The 22152-nt window shown below is 40.2% G+C and overlaps 1 pseudogene; it reads right to left on the bottom strand.

The window, feature by feature from the left end:
* Nucleotides 1-4641: 4641 nt before the first annotated feature.
* Nucleotides 4642-18417, bottom strand: LOC103590258 (annotated as a pseudogene).
* Nucleotides 18418-22152: the final 3735 nt, after the last annotated feature.

The following is a 22152-nucleotide window of genomic DNA, read 5'->3' as shown; positions in this document are numbered from 1 at the left end:
ACACCGCTATGCTTATTCATTACATGTTTTCTATGGCTGCTTTCATGCTATGATAGCATAATTGAATAGTTGTCACAGAGACCATATGGCCTACAAAATGTAAAATATTTATTATCTGGTCCTTTATAGAAAGTATTTTCTGACCTCACTTGGCCATATCAAAGTGGTGAAATTGGAAGGATAATGAGGTGGGTTTTAAAAGGGCTGCAAATGAGTTCTGTTTCTTTAAAAGCTTTTAATATAGTTGTTTTAATTATCCATTTGTGCATTAAAGATTACCCCAAAAGTTAGTTGTTTAATACAATAAACATGTATTATTCAGTTTTTATGTGTTAAGAATTTGGGAGTGGCTTATCTGGGTGATCCTGGCTCAGAGTCTCTCATAAGTTTGCAGTTAGGATGTTGGCAGGGACTGAAGGCTTTTCTGGGGCTGGAGTAGCCAATTCCAGATAGCTCACTCACATGGCTGTTTGCAGGAGGCCTCAGTTCCTTGCCACATGGGCTTCTCCTAGCATGGTAGCTAGCTTCCTCCACAGTGAATTATGAGAGAGAGAGAGAGAGAGAGAGAGAGAGAGAGAGAGAGAGAGAAAAAAATAAGCAGTAAGCCACGGTGCCTTTTATACCATCTTCAAAGTCTTACACTGTCACTTCCATTATATTATTATCATTATTTTCATTAGAAAAGAGTCATTAAGTCCACTCCAGCCCATACTCAAGGGAAGGGGGATTAGTTTCCACCTATTGAAGGAAGAAATATCAAAAAATTTGAGGGTGTTTTTTAAACCACCACAACAGTATTTGAGAAAAAAGAAGAAAAAAAGCATATAATCTGCCTTCAGGTAACGCGAGAAAGATAAGGCTGGTGATTATGAAACAAGTATAAGTTATCTGACCTGGAAAAAGGACTTAAAGGCTTACATCAGAGATGGCAATCAGGTGTTAGCTCTCTCACCTACTCCCATCAATTGGCAGTGGTTGCCTGGAGTACCATGTTGAGAAGGATTCTGACTGTTAACTGTATCAAGTCCACATATTTTCTATCATCAGAGTAAAACAACAGTTCAAAAGTACAAACAATGAGAATTTGAAGAAAAAGCTATTTGTTAGGCAGGTTCAAGTCTCCAGAAACCTTATAAAATCATGGTTCTTCACCAACTTTCCCAGTATATTTCTCTGGAGTACTGGTTTCGCATAGATTCCCTTTCTCTCTCTCTCGCTCCCTTCCTGTTATCATGGCTTCCTTCCTTTACTAAGTATTTATTGAGAACCTATGTGTTAGACATAGGTAGTATGGTTGCCAGAGATAAAATGAGAAACAAATGTCTCAACCTCATGGTAAAACAGGAATTTCTGTCTTCTGCAAAAAGTCTTAATTTTTCTTCCCCCTTTCCAGAAATCATATGTCTTATTTCTGATTACTGTCTAATTGCACTAAATATTCTAGATCAATATTAAACAATAATGGTGATATTTCTTGTTTCTGATTCCTGTATTGCAGGGCTTTCTTTCTTTTTTCCTTTTTCTATTTTTTTTTTTAATCTTTATTTTATTGCAGGGCTTTCCAGCATATATGTCACATAACAGTATTTCCAGCGAGAATTAATACATGTAACTGATATGGAAGGGTTTCATGATCACATAAGACTGGGAAATGATGAATTTAAAAAAATTAAACAGATTTCTCTACTGTAAGCAACTTTAATATGCCCATGAACCACTAGGAAGAAGATGGTACAACATGCTGTATTCCCCAAAGTTATTTGAGTTTAAAATGCTGTGTTTTGTTTTTACAAAATGCTTATTCAAGTGGTCTGGCAAATACTGCTGGAGGGAATCTAAAGTCATTAAGTTTCTTTATCTCCTTCTCAGCCATATCAGCTCCCTTTTGTTTCCCCAAGATCTTAGAGTGCATTGCAACACATAAATGTCCATTATTATAACAGTATACAAATCCTAGTTGGAAAGGAAATAGTGATATTAACTCTCACAGAGTAATTCTTTAATGTCAGAGTAAATCCATTAAAGTATTTTAAAACACATCATTTATACTTTTAAATATATAGAATGCACATATGTGTGTGTGCATGTGTGTGCATAACACTCTGGAGTCAAAACAACTCTCTAATTACCTGGAAATATATATATTTTTAAATGCATACAATGTGTCAGAAACTTATTAGGCACTAAATAAAATAATGAGGAAGAGGGAATGCTTTACAAATGTTAGCTCACTAATGTAATGAATTGCTCAGAAGATTTGAAGAAGAAAATCATTAAACACATCGTGACCACAATGGCTAGTTTATAAATAAAAGCATGGAATATAAAAAGAGGAGTCAAGGGCTGTGCATCACTTAAGATTTATGTGTGCTTTAGGTAACAGGAGTCTGATGACAGTGGCTTACCCAAACAGCTTCACACAGTTTGCCTCACATAAGCAGCAGTGCAGGGCCAGCCCATGGCTCACTCGGGAGAGAGTGGTGCAGATAACACCAAGGCCACGGGTTCAGATCCTATGTAGTGATGGCTGATGAGCTCACTGGTTGAGTGTGGTGCTAACACCAACCAAGGGTTAAGATCCCCTTACCAGTCATCTTTAAAAAAAAAAAAAGAAGAAGAAGAAGAAGAAGTGCAGAGGCAAGCAGACCAGTGGGACCATGGAGTCATCAGTACCTGGGATCTATTTCCTTTTCACGCTGCCATTCTGATCATGTGACTTCACCTCTCCTCTTTGCTGTGGGATGGTCTCAAGTTGGCTGTTACCTCCAACCTCACCATCCACTTTCCAGGCAAGAACAAGAAGGAAGAAAGTTCAAAGGAGCAGAATCTAGCAGATTTCTTTAAATATTTCATTAGCTGAAAATGTCATGTAGTTACTCCAAACTGCAAGCAAGCCTGGGAAAGTATTGTGGTAGGGCCCATAGATGCACTGAGAAAAACTGAGTTTCTTAAAGAAGATTAAAAAAGTGAATGAATATTTGGGAGACAATTCACCCTGTCTTTTCCACACTCTCATGAGGATCAGAGAAGGCTAAAGCTAACAATAATAATGTTTTTAAAATAGATTTCTTTCTTTCTTTTTAACTCATCTCCTATTTATCATATTTCTAACCTAAAAATAACTTTACAATTTACTTAGCAATTTATTTTTGTCATAAACAGAAATCTTCATGGAGTTCCTACTACATCCTTTGAATAGCAATGAAATAAATGTGTAAATAATTTCCATTAAACATTTTAAATTTTCAACCTTACTGTGAAAAGAAATGGTGGCTTGCCTCTGTTTTTATTTGAACTGGTTTTGCCAGCAAAAACGTTCACATTGGCAGAAGCAGAACATTTGCCAGCATGAAAAATTACTGCATAGAATAGCATTTAGCATACCATAACACATATTTTCTTATTCTCAAAAATCTGATTTAAAACCTTAAATTTTTAATAGCTGTGTCCTTAATACTTCAGAATTTCAACTTTTTTTTTTTTTTTTAACTCTGTAGCACATAAAAGTACATGTGTGAGCTTATAGGGCCAAGAAAGGTTTTCTAAAAGTTACTGCATTTCTACTTGAAATTCTGGCTTTATTTTGCATAGACCATGCTGAATACCTTTTTATCCAGAACACAGGAATACGTTATAACAGTCACTAAACTCTCTCCTAATACCTTAAATTTCTCTTTGACTCTCTTAATAGCCAAAGAGCACTTTCACTCCTTCCTTCTTTTTATTTTATTTTTTAAAAGAAATCTAATTTTATGTTTCCAACTTTCTAACATTCATCTTCTACAAATGGCTGGTGGAATAGATACTGGGTAACTTTCATTTTTAAACAAATTTGTATGTCTATGGAACCCAAGATGGTTACTCCAAGAAATTATATTCCTCCCAAATTTAATGCAAAGTACCATCTATGAAGAATCAAGTTAAATAACCCATAAAAGTACATGCCTCTCAATGTCCAACCATGAGGAAATGACTTATACATAATATAACGTAATATGCAAGAATAAAATAATTTTGATAGAAGGTCTGTAGTATATATTTTTTAAGTTCCTTAAGTTTTTCTGTACAGTCTGATGATTCTTTAACGTACATATGTTATTTTGATAATTATGAAAAGGGCAGTAAAAATAATTTTTAATAAAGAAAATCACATTTTTAGTACCTTTTCTATACTTTTTCAAGTTTTTTGGTTTTCTTTGAAATACTCAGCAGCCTCTTCTATGCCCCAAATGCCTCCCTCTGACACTCCCCTTAACAAGGGAGCCTTTGATGGCCCACCCCCACCCCTTCAGAGACCCTTCCCACCTTTACAGTCCTACCAACTTATCTAAGTACTGTTTCCACTGGCCAGGTATTTTTGAACTATTTCCACTTGGACACATTAATACCTTACCTAAGGTTCAGTTCCCCAGCTATAAATAGTGATAATACCTTCTCCTATAGTCATTGTGAGGATTAAAGAAAAAAGAGATATAAAGCCCTCAAACTGTGGTGCCCACCCCAGACTTGCTCCCATTACCAGTAGCAGTATTAATGACAATACTTATTCTTTTTTTTTTCTTTGACTGTTTATAAACATTTGGAATTTTATTTAAAAAAAAATCACAACCATGAACATTGTTAGAGGTCCTCTGGGTTCTCCACAATGACACTGAGCATGTTCACAAGTGGTTCCTATTGTTAAGTCTTAAACAACTATCTTTAAAAGAAGAGGGGGAAAAAAACCAAAAAACTTGGCACACTACCATGTAACTTGTTTTAATGTTTCTTCACAAATGGTGAAAAATACTAAAGTACAAAGAATAATCATAACATTGTGGCCAAAATTATAAATATGGAATTATAAATATAAAACATTACCTGGTTTAAAAAATATAGCTGGTAGTCGATGCAGCTCTGCAGGGTCTCTGCATCTAGTAGGGCCTGTCTCTGTGTTCCTGATGATGCTCACCTTTATCCATTTTTCTAGGTCCTCCAACTCCACCTCTTCTTCCTCCCATCTTTCCCATCAAAGGTCCATGGGGCCCACTAGGGCAACCTCATCTTCCTCCACCAAAGCCACCTTGGTCCATGGACCAGCCACCACAGAAGCCACCTCTGTCTCCACCGCAGCCACCTCTGAACATTCCACTGGGATCATCATCACGGTCCATGAGGCCACCTCTTCCTCCCCACATGCCACCAGGGCCTCCTCTGCCACAATCACCACCGGGGGATCTGAAGGGTGGCAGGAGAAAGGTTTCAGGCTTCGGGGCCTTACACTATTTGCATTCTGTTCTCCAAGTGAAGCTCTGGTTTCCACAACCCAGATTGGGACACTGCCCGTCTCCAGCTCAGTGCTGAACATTTCCTCCTCCAGAGGAGTTTCCTTGGGAACCTCGGGGCCCTCTTGGGGGAAAGCCTCCTCTGTCTTCTCCACAGCCTCCCATGCAACCCATGGATCCTCCAGGACCTCCTGGGCCTCCATGGAGCTGTGGCAGCATCCCTCTGCCCTCATGGGGCAGCATACCAACCCGCATGCTGTTCATTGGAGGCTTCTTCCCAGCAAGAGAGACTTGAAGTTTGTTCCCTTGAAAATCTTTTCCATCAAACCACTCCACAGCAGCCTTGACAGTCGGTGGGTCTTCATAGGACACTGTGGCATCGCCTTTGGGCTTTTCTGTTTCCTTGTCTAGGCAGATGTGGATCATGGGTTGCCCAGTTCTCTTGTTCATCCTAACCCCACACTGCTTTAAAAAGTCTGCCAAATCATCTAGAGTTACATTGTCATTTAATCCTCGCACATAAATTGCAGTTGTCAGAATCTTCATCCAGATCTACAGGTGGGGCTAAATCAAGATGTGGTCCTTCATCCATGGGTCCACCAGGCTTACTGAAGTCACCTCGCTCTCCAGTGCTGCCCATTCTACCATGTCCTCCTCCCTGCCCACTTCTGCTCATGTTTGCACAATCAAATCCCCCTCTTCCTCTGCCCTGGTTATCAGAGCTACTCATGCTCTGCTTCTCTCCTGGTCTGGGAAATCTTCCAGACTCCTGCCCACAAACATTCATGCTACTGGGGTGGTCCTGTGGGAATGAACACTGCTGCCTGTAGCTACTGCTCTGCTGGCTATATTGACTTGGAGCCTGGTTATATTGACTTGGATCCAGTTTTTGGGAGGTGGGGGAGGGCAACTCGGGAGAGGCTGCTGCCCATAGCTGCTTCACTGGCCATGGCTACTCTGCTGTCCATAGATGCTCAGTTGCCCATAGGTGTTATGATGAGAGTAAATGCTCTGATCATAACTAGTCAGAGGAATAGCTGGTAGGAGGATAAGATAAAGGTGCAGTGACTGGCTGCATGGGATAGCTCCCAAGTACCTAGGGATAACTGTAGTTACTCTGTCCACATCCTAGGCTGGGCTAGTTGTAACCCCGGTGCTAGATTGAGTTTGACTAGTCTCAGCGGGCTTGTTACTATCAAACAGTCTTGCAGATGCAATGGTTGCTGGCTGCTGCTGACCATAGGTGGGTAAGCAGGCTGAGTGCCATATGCAGACTGAGCTGCATAAGAGGGCTGGGTGGTGATGACTGCAGCAGAGGCCATATCATAAGCATCAGTGCTGTACCCCTGGACAGGCTAGCAGTACCCCTGGGGAGCAGGTGGAGTAGTATAACCAGTTGGAGGCTATCCATAAGCAGTTGCAAAGGTAGTCTGCTCATAGGTCTCGGTGGTCTAAGCCTGGGTATAGATGACATCAGTGGGATATCCATAAGTTCCATAGATTTGTTGTCCATATGCCTGGATGGTGGTCTGTGCACATCCTTGAGTGGTCTGGGTGGTGTAAGCACTGTAGCCCTGGTGGGCTGCAGCTTGGCTGTAGGTACTGTAATCTGTGATGCCATTTTCTCTCCTTTCTTTTCATTCTCTCAATGTCCGTCTCCCTATTGCTTTTCCTTTCAACAATACTATTCCTTCCAAATACATATATTTTAACACATTGTGGACAAAAGAGCTTTCAAGCAACAAGAAAGACCCATAGAGTGATTCCGGTCAAGATGGTGGAATAGATGGTTCCCAAAGTCACTCTCTCCCACAAGTCAATCAATTTACAACTATAAAAATGTAACATCAGACAAGCTGGGGCTGCTTGAGCTCAGGGGAAAAGGAGGAGAGACCTATGGAGTTCATGAAGGAGGGAGAAACTACAAAGAAAGAAAAAGCTGCTCTGAGCTGCTGCTTTAAGGCTTGAGCTGATGAGCACATGGAGCAGGAGCCGGCAGAGCTACAGCTATGCCCTCTGGATGGAGTTACTTGGAGGCAGCAGGAGAGAAGAGGGCCTTGGAGGCCCCCAGGACAGCAAAACCACTAATAGGGCTCCCATGGACCCATGCAGGAGCGAGGAGCCAGAACAACTGAAAAAAGGGAGCCATTCAGAGGCCAGTGAGTCATCACAAGGGACTGGCGCAGGGCCCGTCCCATGGGAAGTGTTTGGAGCATGGGTGGTGGGCAAGATGGGAACACTGGGAGAACACTGGGGCACAGCAAGGACAACTGATCTGCCCCCCAATCAGCACAGGACCACTCAGAGGAGAATGATCAGGAATGCAGAATTGCATGGGGTGCAGTTTGATGAAAAAACTCAGGCCCAGATCAGAGATTCTACACAACACAGATCCACCAGGTCTCTGGAAATCCGGAAGTACCTATAAGATCAACCATTAAACCCTGAGCTGCACAAAAACCTTCCCTAGGGAAACAGCAGCAAAGCAGCAATTTAAACAACCGCACACTCAAGTACTGGTTCCCACAGGAAGGTCTCCCGTGTTAGAAGCAAAGGACAAAAAATGAGTTCTGGCCCAGGCACACCACCAACATCTTGGGGCATGCCTGGGAACCAGAGGCTTGGATCCGGGGACCGGACCCCACTCCCACTTCCAGGCAAACTGTGGCAGCGCCTTGGGGCCAGCACAGGGACCCAAAGCATGGAGCCAGGGACTGGATCCTCCTCCCACAACTAGGCACACCACACCAGCACCTTGGGGCCCTCCCCGGGACCCGAGACTTGGAGAAGGGGACCAGACCTCTCTCCCACAACCAGGCACACCTAGCCAGTGCCTCAGGTCCTGCCCAGTGACCTGAGGTATGGAGCCAGGGACCGGACCCTTCTCCTACAACCAGGCACACCATACCAGCACCTCAGGGCCTGCCTGGGGAACCGAGGCATGGAGAAGGGGACCAGACCTCTCTACCACAACCAGGCACACCAAGCCAGTGCCTCAGGGCCCACCCAGTGACCTGAGGCATGGAGCCAGGGACCGGACCCTCCTCCCACAACCAGGCACACCACGCCAGCACCTCAGAGCCCACCCAGGGACCCAAGGCATGGAGGAGATTGGATCTCTCTCCCACAATCAGGCACACCATGCCAGCACCTCAGAGCCCGCCCAGGAACCCAGAGCATGGAGAAGGGGACCAGATCTCTCTCCCATAACCAGGCACACCATGCCAGTGCTTTGGGGTCCTCCCAGGGACCCACCCAGGGGCCCAGGCCATGGAGAAGGGGACCAGACCTCTCTCCCACAATCAGGCACACCATGCCAGTGCCTCAGGGCCTGCCCAGGGACCTGAGACATGGAGATGGGGACTGGACCTCTCTCCCACAACCAGGCACATTGCGCCAGCACCTTGGGGCCTGCCTGGGGACCCAGCCCATGGAGAAGGGGACCGGACCGCCCTCCCACAACCAGGCACTCCATGCCAGTGACTCGGGGCCCACCTGGGGACCCAGGGCATGGAGATGGGGACCAGACCTCTCTCCCACAACCAGACACACTGTGCCAGCACCTCGGGGCCCACCCAGGGACCCGCAGCATGGAGAAGGGGAATGGACCTCTCTCCCACAACCAGGCACACCATGCCAGTGCCTCGGTGCCCACCCAGGGACCTGCCTAGGGACCTGAGGCATGGAGAAGGGGACTGGACCGCCCTCCCAAAATCAGGCACTCCATGCCAGTGACTCGGGGCCCACCTGGGGACCCGGGGCATGGAGAGGGGGACCGGACTGCCGTCCCACAACCAGACACACCACGCCAGCTCCTTGGGTCTTGCTGGTGACCCGAGGCATGGAGAAGGGGACCGGACACCCCTCCCACAACCAGGCACATGGCACCAGTGCCTTGGGGCCTGCCCAGGGACCAGAGGCATGGAGAAGGGGACCAGACAAATCCCACAACCAGGCATATCGTCAGTGCCAAGGGGCATACCAAAAACAGCACCTCCATGTGGGTGGCCCACCACAGCCACCACAATAACCATGGCTGCCGCAGAAGTGGCTAGATACCACATCCACCATGCAGATGGTCCACCAACCACTGGAGAGCATTCACACAAGGAGAGTCACCAGCAGAGACAAAGAAAAGAAGAGGATGTCTCTTTCCACAAAGCCCATTTCAGAGTGACAGAAGAAGCATCTGCTCTATGATAATATTGGGGGACCTGAACACATCTCTCAGCATTGGACAGATCATCTAGGCAACAAATTAACACAGTAACCATGATTCTTTCACAAGGAGTGAAGAAATCTAGGGTAATTAGAGTGGGGAAGGGGAGGGAAGGGGAGAGATTAGACAAAGGGCATAAAGAATAATTATGATTTGTAACAATATATATGCTAGTAATATTGATTTGATCAACATATCTCAATGTTCAACTCCAAAAATATGTATAATCAATTTTGATTCAATAAATAAAATGAATTTTAAAAAAAAGACCCATAGAAATATTATTTAAACCCGCCAGCCCGGTGGCGCACTGCTATAGTGCGCCGCTTGGGAAGCACGGCGGAGCTCCCGCCGAGGGTTAGGATCCCACATACAGACCGGCAGCTCACTGGCTGAGTGAGGTGCGGGCGCAACACCGAGGGTTGCGATCCCGTTGCCGGTCCCGGTCCGGTACGGCCGCGACACTGAGGGTTGCGATCCGTTGCCGGTCACGAAAAAAGACAAAAAGGAAAAAAGAAAAAAGAAAAAAAGAAATATTATTTAAACCAGAGCAAGTGGTAAAGAGTGTTAAGTAAGAAAGTGACATCAAAAGAGGCTAAAGGATTACACTCAGTCCCACAACTAGTTAATGGCAGAGCAGAGATAAGCACCCCAATCTCTGGGCTCTGAGTGTGGGGCTTTCTACATTTAAACATCTCCATCAGTGCCCAGTGCTTGTTGGGATGGCTTTGTAGTACAGCTACTTGCTTAAAAGAAATACCCTTTTTGTTTTCCTCATTGCTATGTGTATCCTTCAGACAATCCCATACTTCCATGGACATCTGACCACCTACGATGCAAGAATAACTTTCTTTTTGCCATTGGTTCTTAGCACATATGAATTGCTAATACTTTCTTAAACTGCTAGGTGAACCTCAAATTCTCATGAGACTCATATTTCCTCCAGAGGGCTCATTATGTAAAGGGACATTCTCTCCGTGAAGCTCTCCTCACTGGAACACTTGAGTGTAAAAATGAGGATCACTCCTAACTTCATTCTCTGGCTATCCTGTGGCCTTAAATTAAAGTAAGATCACCATCAGGTTTTTTCCAAGCTTTTGTAGCAAGATTGAGAAGGAAAGGGGTGGGTTTTATTGGACACTGAGAGAAAGGTTCCTGTAACACCCACATAAAGAGGTAATGTGGGAAAGCCAAAGCAAGCAGAGGGATTTAAAACCAGCTGGAACACAGCCAGGAAAGAAATGAACACCCTAGGCTTTCCATGAACTTCTCTACTGCCAGTCCTAAGCCAGAGGATACTTCATGGTCAGAAATGATTGGAAACCTGGTTTCAAATTCACTGGAAAGATGAGACAATAAATGCCTAACAGGGAAGGTTTTACTTAGGTTAATTGATTAATTAATGACCACATTTCAACAGCTCAAGCTTACTTTGTGGGTGTACATGTATGAGTAATACCCAAAACCACAAACCTAGGAGCAACAAAAGGGCTTGGGTTGAAAGTTCTACTTTAAAAATTATTCTGATTTTCCTCTGAGCAACTAGGGAGATGAAAATAAAGAAACCAACAGGAAAACTCATAAATCTGTGACTCTGGAAGGAGAGGGTCACATTCTACTGGGAAAGAAGGTGCTTTCCCCAGGTCTAGGAGAAATTGCTTTCTGCGATGTGCTGGAAAGTGAATCCAGAGAAGAAAGGTTCTTTTTAATTTGTGTCTGAACTCATCTACCCCCTTCTGGCTCACTCAGTCATTACCACTGCCTTTACCCATGGTGAGCTCCATACACCAAGCCACCCCTGAAATAGAATTATGCTTCTGATGGACCTACCTCCCAAACAGCTCCCCAATCAGGGATGAATACCCGGGAACCCACGTGAACTCCCAACTTGTACTGATTCAAAGCCTGAAAGAAAACAGAGAAGAACATGCAAAATTATCAATGTTCTTGGTCAATTCTCCTGCTATGAGTTAGTAATTTCTTTCCTCTAGAATTCTAACTTTCTCCTTGTTATGGGTTGAATTGTATCCCCCACCCCCCACCTCCACACACAAATTCATATATTGAAGTTCTAATCCCCAGTACCTCAGAATACGAACTTATTTGGAAATAGGGTTGTTGCAGGTATAATTGGTTGAGATGAGGTCATACTGGAGCAGGGTAGGTCCCTTATCCAATATGACTGGTGCCTTTATAATAAAGGGAAATTTGGACACAGACACTCACAGAGGGAAGATGATGTGAAGACACACAGGGAGAAGACAGTTATGTGTGACAGAGGCAGAGATTGGATTGATACATCTGCATGCCAAGGAATACCAAGGATTGCCAGCCAGTGTCATAGCTAAAAGAGGTAACGAAGGATTCTTCCCTGCAAATTTAAGAGGGAGCATGGTTCTGCTGACACCTTGATTTCAGACCTTTAGTCTCTAGAACTGTGAGACAATAAATTTCCCATGTTTGAAGCTACCCAGTTTATGGTACAGTTCTTTGTTACAGCAGCCCTAGGAAAATAATAAAGTGATCTATCACTAAAATTTGTTTAATGATCAATCAGCTGACATATTCATTAAACTAAGAAGTGGAAACTATCTCACTTTGAAAATCATTTGTTATGGGCCGGCCTGGTGGCGCACTGGAGAGTGCGCCGCTTGGGAGTGCACCGGCGCTCCCGCCTAGGGTTCGGATCCCATGTGGAGACTGGTTCCCGCTCACTGTCTGAGCACGGTGCGGGCGCAACACCGAGGGTTGCGATCCCATTACCCGTCAGTAAAAAAGACAAAAAAGGAAAAAAGAAAAAAAGAAAAACATTTGTTATCCACTTTAGTCATATACTTTCTCAATTTCTGAGAAAAATTCCAACAAAGGACTCATGAAAATTTCACAAATGACCATTAACTTTACCTTTTACTCTTATTTACAGCCTCTTTGTTTATGGAACTAAAATTAAATAAACTAAGGCAAAATCAACCCTAAATATTGGAAATTAAACATTTTTGTTTCCCACTCTCTACTGCTTATGTTAAGGGAAAATTTTTCCAGGAATAGGATCATGACTCTTATACAAATACAAAGTTAACATGTGTCAAAAATTGTATTTAACTGATTAATTAATGAGGAAAGCAGTAATATGTAAAAATAGCTTCAAAAGAGAATTCAAATAGACACACACAGAGGCCATCAGAAATACTAAAATGAATTTTCTAATAGAGACATAAGTTGGTATCAATTGTATCTTCACTGGAAAAAATTTATTTGCATTACTTCGACGAAGAATCACCACTGATTTTCTACAACTAAGTGTTGTAAAGTAGATCAAAATCAATGAAAGGTGCAGACTCAGAATCAGATAATCTAGAAGGGTGCATTAGACACTTAGCATTCCACTGACAGGACATCCACTAATCTCCTCTTGCCCACTTCAAAGTCTTTCACAATTTTTCCTGGAATTTCCCTAACCTGTGATCATAATAATCTCAGATTGTTTTTGGTCACAAAATAATACTGGTCTCATCAACTTTGGTCTGGTTATTTGTATAAGTGCTATAAGAGTGTTAATTATATAAATTAATATATGTGTGACTATATGTAAATTATATAAAATCTACCTATTTCTCTTTATATATATATATATATATACATATATATATATATATATATATCAGTATCTATAAATTTGGTTGAATTATTCTCTTCTTGAACTCCCCAAAATTTAGTAAGGTGCTGACCTGAGAAAATGATCTTCCTTACCACTTGAAAACCTAAAGTCTTGTAAGTAAGGTGCCAGGCCAGTTTTCCTGGGGCTTTTGTAGGCCTTGGCTGTAAACATCAACCTTTGTTCCTTAAAGTGACTGGTCATACATAATTAAGAGAATAGAATCACTTGTTTTCCTATATAACACTGAAGGTAAAGCTTTGGTTACACAATTGACTTGTTCAACTATATCTTGGTTATAAAAAAAGAACAGATTCTTATTGAACCTATGCAAATAATCATATTACCATTCATAAAGAAACTCAATAGGAGTTTTTTATTTGAGTTCAAAATAGACAAAGTAAACAAACACAAACTAAATTGAATTCTCTATTGTATCTCACTCAACAGTGAATAGATCTCTACCATTACAGATATAGTATTGCCAAATAGTCAGACCATAAAATCAAATTCCAATTATTGTTGCTACTAGAGGGGGGAATAATTTAATGGTCTAACTCAAACCAAAGCTAAAAACAATGCAAAAAAAAAATCAGTTGGAAATTTTTTTAAAAAAGAAAGAAAGAAAGAAGCCTGGAGAAACAGAATCAGTAAAGTTCATGTTCTATTGACACTTGATATTCATTCCATAAACCAAGAAGAGGGCTTAATCTGCCCATGCCTGGGCTTAATTGGCCCATGATGTACACTTCTGCAGAAGCACTATGAACCTGATTTTGTCAGGGATATCCAATTGCTGTCTCAGTGACACCTATGAAACTGTAAAGGGATAATTTTTTTAAGACTAAAATTATGACTCATTTAAATTTTAAGTATGTGTCAAGGATTTTTATTTAAATTGTTAATTAATGAAAGCACCAATAAGAGTTTTTAAAACTGTTCAAAGGAAAATTCACAGAATAGGCACATAGTCAATCAGGAATGCTGAAATAGACTTTCTAATAGATGCAATACTTGCCTCCTCTATAAGACAGCCCCAATGTCATGTTTACTGGACAAAGTTATTTGCCTTTCTATGAACAGGAATCATCTGCATCAACATCAGCTTTTTACAACTTAAAGAGTTGTAAAATAGTGCAAAAACAATGAAAGGTGCAGGCCTGTATAGATTCAAGTAACCCAGAAGGGTGTGTAAGACACTTTCAACTATTCCTTTGAAGCTGGGAGGTTGGGAGCTGCTTAGAGTTCCGGAACCAGTAAGAATTCTAACAGTGGAGAGATACCAGAGATCCAGGGCTATTCTCTCATCCCCAGTTCTAGGTTTTCCTTATCCTCTGTTTCTACTAGATGGAGATTCCTGTTCTGAGTAATAAATCCATAAATTTGTGACCTAGCATTCTTACTGCTTCCTGCCCTTTGGCATCCAGGACACCAAGGAGATGGGGGCCAGAAGTAAGGAGTAGTGGAAATGAAGCTCAAAAACCCTTCAGTCTGTATATGAGGCAGGAGAAAATTGGAAGTGTGGGATTGTATGGACAGAGAATACAGAACATAAGACTAAACAGCAGAGTGAGGCTTACTTTATTGTGTGTACTTGAGAAGGGTGGAAGGGGGAAGAGAGAGAGAGAGAGATGGAGGGGAGAAAAAAGAAAGAGAGAGGGCACGTTACTACTCAGTCATCATTCTGTTCTCAGGCTTGACAGTCTGAGATCTTAAGTGCTCACTACAGTGAGTGCTTGGCACATAGTCAGAACTTTGTACATAAAGTACAAACATGGACATAGATATAAAAATACATGTGTCAGACAGGAAAGAATTATAAGATTAAGGGAAAAAAAATAGCTACTTAATTTTTTTTTCTTTTGAATTTGTGGGTTAACTGTGTTGACATAGACTAATAATTGTCAAACTTAGAGACTTTAAAAGCAGAGTCAGAAAGTTATCAGAGACAATCCAAAAGAGCTAGCTACCTCTTTGTTGCTGCTTCTTTTTATTTTCTTTGCCCTTATAAATAATGCTGTAGTGTGAATAGATCTGTGCACATAAATGTTTCCATATAACTTTCTTACAAACAATTCCTGAAAGTAGAATAACTATGACAAACACTAAGAAATACAAGAAACTGTTATGCATATTGAATCATCTAAATTTCCCCAAAACAGTGCAGGAGGTCTTATTATCTCCTTTAAATGAATGAAGTTCAGTTAAATGGATTGCCTAAGTGAAAAAAACAAACATAGGATGCGAATTGATTCAATTAATCACTCATTGTCTTTCCCCCAAATTGCACTGTACTAGCGTCTTTGTCCACTATGTCTCCATTCTGGAGTTCCTGGAGAAGATAAATAGGAGCATTGGGAATGGGGGATAGCTTTAGACTGAGATACTGAGGCAGTGAAGTGATAGTAGCTAGCTCAAGCAGATCAGAAGCTGTAATTTGAACTGTTCTATTTCTTTGATTAATTAAGACTACAAAACAACTATCTTATAATAAATTCTCTTTGTTGATAGACATTATTGCTCTAGACACAGTAGGGAGAAATAACTAGAGGAATATTTCGTGACAAAAGAAGTTTGGGGAAAACTGATTTAAATCAGTAATAAATCAAGGTGCATACATTTTGATGGAAAATAAAGGCTTTAACCAAGAATCAAAAAGCAAAGGATATCATCTATCAAGAGGTAAGAAAAAGTGGGGACAGGAGGAACCACCAGCCATTCTTGGAGCCCTGAAATCACCTGAGTAAGGCTAACTTAAGTTTCTCAGCTCATTGAAACAAGAGTCATAGAAGCTGTTTTTATTCCTCAAGGACCTTTGTTTAACGTGTTGTGAGTGAACCCATTATACATGAATGCCATGGCATCCTGATTCTTGTTTCCTTGTGAAAATGTTTCCTGTTCTGAATCATCCTGTAATTAGGCTCCACAGGGTTTCCATCTGCTTAGATCAAGAATGAAAAAGAATTGCCTGAATAACATACTTAATTTGATGCAATGAAAATGCATATGGCGATGTAGCAAGGTCATGCCACAAACTTTGTATTCAGATATATAGGGGGAAATGCAGCTTCTTGTTTTAAATCTGATCTAATCTCTCATGCCAGTTAAAGGCATTTTCTTCTTTAACTCCATTTCTTTCAGGTTAACTCTTTTTTTGGCTAAGTCCTCAGTCCTTTTAGAAAACTTCCTCTTCCCTTTTCTCCTCTCTAACATGTTGTCTGCAGGTATGAGGGAAATCATGTGATTTTAAGTACCAGAGTGCTTAAGTTCTTCACATGTAGGTCTTTATGCCCTCTCAAGCCAGCCATTTTCTGGGTTCTCAAGAAGTCCCCACACATTGCTGCCTCTCTGTCCTGAGCTCATGCCTCCAGTTCTCTCATTGCCTTTGCATCTTCTGCACCGTGGAATCAGGCACAACACCTCAGGTTCATTTCTCTAGACATCATACTTCACCTGTGTTTCTTTCCCTCCCTCACCATGCTAGATGTGGCTCAAGCCAAGAACAACACTTTGCATAATAAAGACCTGCATATATAACTCAGACCCAGATGGTTCTATGGACTTCCCTCAAGACTCAAACCAATGAGAAAGGATAAAAATGTTACAGCCTGCCCTACTTTCTTCTCTCTTCAAATATTTTATACTTTCATCAGTTCTAACACACATATTATTTCAAATTTTAACATTACTAAATAGTATCCTTCACAGACTTGTGCAATAATTTCACTGGATAAACACCCAAGAATATAATAGGCCATAGCACGTAACAACAATGAACTTGAAGTGTTGTGCCTGATTCCACAGTAATCAGTATTGTTTTTATTTTATAGAGTTAGTGATTATTTAGGTATTCTCATGTTTACCAATTTCTTTTGTCACATTGTTTCTTGCATCTCACTCCTTCCTTCTACATTCAATGTATTTATCCCTTGAGTAATTTTTTCATGAGAATGCCTAACCAGTAAATTCTTTCAAGAATTTTTTTCTTCTTTCTTCTGGCCTCTAGTGTTGCCATTGAGAAGTCTGTTGTCAAGCTAATTCAATTACCTACCTTCTAGGTAATATTCTTTCTTCTTTGTTCTTTCTGGGGGTTTTTATTCCTGTCTTATGGTGTTTTGCAGTCTGATTATGACATATCCAGGTGTGGATTTATTTATTTGTTTTGACTTCCTTGGTGCTCACTTACCACAAAGTTCAACTTTAAGCTAATGGTTATTAATTTGCTCTACAGAAGTCCAACCAAGACACTAACATATAAGGGGCTAGCCTAAGGAATGCACAATCAAGTCATTCCAGTCTGGAAAACTGTCCATTTAGGCCTCATTAGCTTCTGAAAAATTCTATAAATCGAGTTACCTGTTTGTGCCATGCCTTTGGTTCTTATCAAGGTTCAACATAAGCCCTATACATAACATTTCTGTTTGGTCTATAAATCATAGTTGAAAATATTATGGTACAAAACTAAAAGGTGAATAGTCCCATATTTCTCTACCTCCACCTTCAAGTATTAATCATTCTCTCCTTCCATGCTGACTCTGAGAAAGAAACAGAAGAGTCTTTTTCCCTCTCCAAGGCTCACCCATCTTTTCTTCCACTATCTCTGACACTTGGCTCAGTAATTATACCTTTACTCTGAGGTCATGTAAGACTTTTCCACTCCACCCACTTCTTCCTTACAGTTAAAAAAATTCAAGCTTCACACTTTTTAAAAAATAAAAACTTTCCCTTATCCCTTTCTGTCCCTCAAACTAATTACTTCTCTTTCCCACCCTCACAGCCAAACTTCCTGAAGGAGCAAGAGTTTGTCTCTCCTGTACCACCTACCCACCCCCACATGCTCATTTCATCCTAGTCCTGTTGCAATTTGGCTTCTTCTCCCACATTTACTGCAACTACTCCAGAAAAGATTACTAATGACTTCCTGACCTCCAAAACCAAAGGAGTCTTTTCAGGACAAATCCTGTTTTGGTGCTCTAAGGCTTTGGAATTTCTGCTGTCTTTTCCCAATTTGTCATTGACTTTATGATTATCATTTTCTCAGAATTCTTCTCTAGTTTTTCAGATTGCTACTCCTTGGATCACTTTTCATACTATACTACTATTCCTCTGACCCTCCTTTAAGCAAAGGAGGTCTATGGGGTATTCCTTCTGTCCCTCTTCTCATACCTACTTCCATGGCTTCAGTTGATACTATAAGTTGAAGACTCAAATAACTATTTCTAACCTTTGCCTCTTTCCCGAGTTCCAGATCCAATTTCCAACAGCTTAAAAATTGACATCTTGAACCGGATGCCCAATAGTATCTCAAATTCAATGTGTCTAAACAGAAGTCTTTTTCTTTTCCTTTCAAACTTTCACTTTCTTTTACATCTTTTCATTTTGATAAGAGCCACTGTCATTCACTGCCCAAATTTAAAAGAGAATTCTCTAGCTCAATGCTGTCCAATAAATCTTTCTGTGATGATGGAAATGTTCTGTGTCTCTGTTATCCAGTATGAGAGTATAGCCATAAAGTACTTGAAATGTGACTAGTGTGAGTGAGGAACTGAATTTTTAATGTATTTAACATTAATTAGTTTACACTTAAATAGCCACATGTGGCTATACTATTGGAGAGCAGAGCTATAGTTCTTTCTTTCCTAAATTATTCTGGCCACCAGGTCTGTATTAGTCCATTTCTGCAGCTTATAATCTAAATACCCAAAACTGGGTAATGGATAAAGAAATTTATTTTTTACAGTTCAGAGGCTGGGAAGTACACAGTCCAGGTAATACATCTGGTGAAGGCCTTGTTGTGGTGGCTCTGCAGTGATGCAGGATATCACATGGAGAACAGATTGAGCAAAAGGGAGAGAGCTAAGCTTCTCACTAGCTCCCCTTATAAAGCCATCAGAACCATGCCCATTACTCCAGGAATGGATAAATCCATTCACAAGGGTACAGTCTTCACAATCTAATCACCCCGTAAAGTCCCCCTTTCAATGATCGTAACAGAATTTCCCACCCTCAACCCTGTTACAGTGGGGATTAACACATGAACCTTTGGGGAACACAATTCAACCTAGAGCAAGGTCCCATAGATTTTATCTCCTAAATGTATCCTGGAAATAGCCTTCTCAAAACACTCCTCTTTCCTATCTCTACTGAAGTCATTTTAAAACATCAATTTGTTTATGTCCTTTCCCTGCCTCAAATATCTTCATTAACCTCATTTTATACTGTATAGAACATAATAACTGACAGTCTATTCATGGCCTATAAAGCCTCCATGATCTGGTTTACATTCCTCCCAGCCACTCTCTCACCACCACCACAACACTCTCAGCACCTTCTATGACCACCATACTCAACTCTTTGCTCTTCCTTTATATGCCCAGTAACACCTCCAAGCTCTTGCACACTCTGTACTTCTGCTTAGAAAATATGACACCACAAAAAAAAAAAATACAGCAATTTTCAAATATCAGACCCTATAGAGCAGGAAACCCTTGAAATGACTGAAAATGAATTTCAAGCAACAATCTTAAGGAAACTCACTAAGTTACAAGAAGACTCAGACAAGATAATAAAATGAGCAAAAAAAAAAAAAATGCAGGATATGATAAAAAAAGAAATTTACAAAGAGATTAATACCTTAAAAAAGAATGCAGCAGAACTTATGAAACTGGAAGATTCACTCAATGAAATAAAAAACACAACCAATAGCTTAAGCAGCAGGCTAGAACAACCATACAAAAGAATTTCTGATCGTGAAGACAGTCTTTTTTAAATAACTCTGGCAGACAGAAAAAGAAAGGAAAACAGAATTTTAGAAAATAAAGAAAATCTAAGAGAGTTAGCAGACAACCTTAAACACACAAACATTTGAATCATGGGTGTTCCCGAAGTGGAGGAGAAAGGAAAAGGCATGAAAAACCTATTCAACAAAATAATAATGGAAAACTTCCCAGGTATAGGGAGTGACACAGACATTCAGATCCAGGAGGCTCAAAGATCCCCAAACAGATTCAACCCAAAAAATCCTCTCCAAGACACATTATAGTAAAACTGAAAAAGCTCAAAGACAAAGAAAGGAATTTAAAAGAAGCATCAGAAAAGCATCAAGTCAGCTATAAAGGAGCCCCCATGAGACTAATAGTGGACTTCTCAACAGAAACTCTACAGGCCAGAAGAAAACAGGATGATATATTCAAAATACTAAAAGAAAAAAACTGCCAGCCAAGAATAATATACCCAGCAAGGCTACCCTTCTGTAACTAGAGAAAAATAGTGTATTTTCCAGATAAACAAGAACTGCAGGAGTTTACCATCACATGACCAGCCTTAACAGAAATCCTGAAGGAAGTCCTGCATCTGGAATCTGAAAAATGGTAATCACTACCATGAATACACATGAAAGAACAAAGCCCAGTGGTAAAACAAAAATGCAAATGAGAAAGGGAAAGAAACTAAATCTTACCACCATGAAAAACCACACAACAATGTAATAATGCCCCTGCTTTATTTCTGATTTTAGTAATTTTGGTCTTCTCTCTTTTCTTCTTGGTCAGTCTAGATAAAGGTTTGAAAACTTTGTTTATCTTTTTAAAGAATTGGCTTTCAGTTTTGTTGACTTTCTCTTTTGTTTTTTAATTTCTTGTTTTATATATTTTTGTTGTAATCTTTGTTATTTCCTACTTATATTTGTTTTGATTTAGTTTGCTCTTCTTTTTCTATTTTCTTAAGGCAGAAATTCATGTTACTGCTTCAAGATTTTTCTTATTTTTAATATAGGTGTTTACAAATATAATTTTCCTCTAAGCACTGCATTAGATTTCCATCTTATAAATTTTGATATGTTGCATTTTGATTTTTATCTCAAAGTACTCTTTAATTTGCCTGTGATTTTTCTTTTTACCCACTATTTAGGAGAGTCTTCTTAAATTTCCACACATGTGAATTTACTAGTTTCCTTTTTTTTATTGTGGTCAGAGAAAATATTTTCTATGATTTTAATCTTTTTAAATGTATTAAGACTTGTTTTATGGCCATAAGTAAATAAATAAATAAAATTTCAGGTAGAGATGCATTCGGCTCCTTTATTTCAGTGAATTAAACTAAACTCTGAACTAAGAATGATGTATCATTGTTTTACATAAGTTTTATACTGTTGTTTCTAAATCATTTCTTTAATGATGCTAACCAATAAGTTTGAATATATGCATTTAAAATTCGAATTTCAGCAATGTAGATAAAAGATGCACTTTCAGCTGCTTCATTTCAGGAAACTAATCTAAATTTCGAACTCGGAATTATGCATCATTGTCTTCTATATAAGTTTTGTACTGGTGTTTTAGGAACATTTTCCAATGCTGGTTTTCAATGGGTTATTACATATGCATTTATAATCCAAATGTCATGAGATAGATGAGAGAGGCACTTTCTGCTGATCTATTTCAGAGAATTCAATAAAATTCCAAAGTAGAAATGACATATCATTGTTTTTAACATAGGTTGTATACTGATGTTTCTGAACCCTCTTTTTAATATTTGTTTTTAATGAAAAATATATGCTTCTAAAATCAGAATTTTCACACAGTAGATAAGAGATGCATTTTCAGGTATTTTATTTCAATGAATTAAACTAAATTCTGAACTAGGAATGATGTACTATTGTCTTTTACATAAGTGTCATACTGATTTTTTAGGACCTTTTTTACAATGTTGCTTTTCAACTGGTTTTCCCATAAATATTTAAAATCAAAATTTCAGCAAGTTTGATGAGAGATGCACTTTTTTTTTTTCATTAAATTTTTATTTTGTCAATATACAATGTATATGATTATTATGGCCCATCACCGACACCTCCCTCCCTCCTCCCTCTCTCCCCTCCCCCCCAAGAATGTCCTTTCCGTTTGCTTGTTGTAACAACTTCAAAAAAGTATAGTTGTTATGGGCCGGCCCGGTGGCGCACTGGATAGTGCGCCGCTTGGTAAGCGCAGCGGCGCTCCCGCCCGAGGGTTCGGATCCCACAT

This window comes from Galeopterus variegatus, unplaced genomic scaffold, assembly GCF_000696425.1.
Source record: "Galeopterus variegatus unplaced genomic scaffold, G_variegatus-3.0.2 Scaffold787, whole genome shotgun sequence".
In the NCBI taxonomy this organism is placed as follows: Eukaryota; Metazoa; Chordata; class Mammalia; order Dermoptera; family Cynocephalidae; genus Galeopterus; species Galeopterus variegatus.
This window is presented reverse-complemented; position numbering and strand designations above follow the sequence as displayed.